Genomic DNA, 2,134 nt, shown 5'->3' on the forward strand with positions numbered 1-2,134 from the left:
AACCTTGTCTCAAAAAATTAAAACAAAACAAAATTAAAAGCCAGGCGTGGTGGTGCACGCCTTTAATCTAACATTTGGGAGACAGAGGCAGGTGGATCTCTGAGTTCTGGGCTAACCTGGCCTACAGAATTCCAGGACAGCCAGGGCTACACAGAGAAACCCTGTGTTAAGAAAAATAAAGACCTTTTTGTTTAGTGTTGAGACAGGGTCTCACTATGTAGCCCTGGCTAGCTTGGGATCTACTTGCTCCTGCCTCCTGAGTGCTTGGGCCAAAGGTGAGTGCCACTGGACCTAGCTTGGTTTGATTTGGTTTTCAGACAAGATCTCACTGTGTAAGCCTGGTTGGCCTTGAATTCACAGAGATCCACCTAACTCTGCCTCCAAAGCACTTAGACTAGAGGTGAGAACCACCACTGACCACTGCTGGGTTCCTGTAGTCCAGACTGGCCTGGACCTGCCTTGTAGCTTCGGATGACTTTGAACTCCTAATCCTTTGTTCCCACTTCCCTTGTGCTGTGACGGCAGACATGTGCCTCCATGACTAGTTCTGAGAGAAGAAAAAAAAAAAATGAATGTAAATCAGATCTGGTCATTCTGCTGCTCAAAACCCTACAGGGTGACATCTGTCAAAACACCTACTCTCAACCTGAAAACCTGAGTTTGATGCTCAGGACCCACAAGGCTAAAGAAGCAAGCCAACTCCCAAGTGCTGCCTTCTGACCTCCACATGAGACACCACACCAACACACATGCACACAAAACAAAGAAACAAACTACAGGAAGGGACTTACTCGGTCATTTCTGGTAAATATCAGAGACTGTTGTAGGGTCAGGCTGCTGCTCTGTGAAGAACAGTGAAACACTAAGTTCAGGCTATCTGCCAATCACAGGTTTGGCCACCGATACCTCCTGACTCCAGCGGAAATTCTGCAACCTTGGCCTACTTGTTACGGAGGATCTGAGACCCGGAACCCACCAAAGCAAGTACGCACACCCTGACATCCCAAATCAAATAGTGCAGTTAATACAAGTGCAAGGCTTCGAGCTTCATCGGAACCAGGAGGGACATGGGCTGCAGCCTGTGATGGCCATCCACAAGTGGCTCTTCCTTTGAGAATGCGTAAGAAGGGACAGGGAAGGAGCTGGGAACTGACTGGGGACAGGCTACCCAGGGAAGGAGCATGGCGGGGAGAGGGCACCACAAAGCCTAGGGAGGCCGGCGGCTGAGGAATGAGGGTTAAATGTCAGAGAAGAACCAAGATGGAGCTTTGAAAAGAGCCTTCAGATCTTAAGTTCCCTCTACGAGTCCCCTCTCGGGCTTGCAGCCCTGGGACAGACGCTGTTTTTCATCCTCTAAAGACTTTTCATAAGCCTGCAGCTCTCTTAATGCTGAAGACGGAAGGATATTCCGAGCCCGAACTCATTCAACCTCTGTTTCAGCTTCTAACATCTGCCAGCTGTTGTCCCAGGCAGAGGAGTCCCCGCCTTCAGGGACCCCTTTCCTGGTGGGAAGACTTCACTCATGACAAGCGCTGACAGGCGTGAAGGTGATGTCACAGTGACCAGAGGAAAAGGCACCCAGAAGGTGGTCATGAGGGCCTCTCCCACTCCCAGGCAGCATCACAGTTCTGCGACTGGGTCTTGCACTGTAGCCCAGGCAGCCCGCACTCGCAATCTGCCCAGGCTGGCCTCGAACGCGAGACTATCCTGCGTAGCGAAAATGAAACGTAGCGTGTGCGGCCGGTGCGCCGCTCGGCCGAACAGCTTCCTGCCGAATGCGCGTCCGGCAGCAGCCGTGCACTCAGCAGGCGCTTCGCGGCGCGCGTCGAAGTCAAGGAGAAGACTACTGCATCGGCGCGTCCTCCCCGGCTCGGGCGCTGCACGCCAGCCCGCGGGGAGCAGCGGGAACGCACACTCCCCGCCCCATTCCGCGCCCAGCTGCGTGCAGCTGCGACCCCGCCCCCCGGCGCCGCGGACGGCTGAGGCCCGGCGGCCTGCGATTGGCGGGACGCGGCCCGGGCGCGGACCCCGATTGGCTGTGACGCGCGGCCCCGCCGAGGCCCCGCCCCGGCCGCCGCGCCCCGCGCCGACTGGTCATTGGGCGGCGTGATCTCGCCGCGGTTCCGCGGCCGCC

Source organism: Psammomys obesus, unplaced genomic scaffold (assembly GCF_907164565.1).
Source record: "Psammomys obesus unplaced genomic scaffold, mPsaObe1.curated_primary_1811, whole genome shotgun sequence".
In the NCBI taxonomy this organism is placed as follows: domain Eukaryota; kingdom Metazoa; phylum Chordata; class Mammalia; order Rodentia; family Muridae; genus Psammomys; species Psammomys obesus.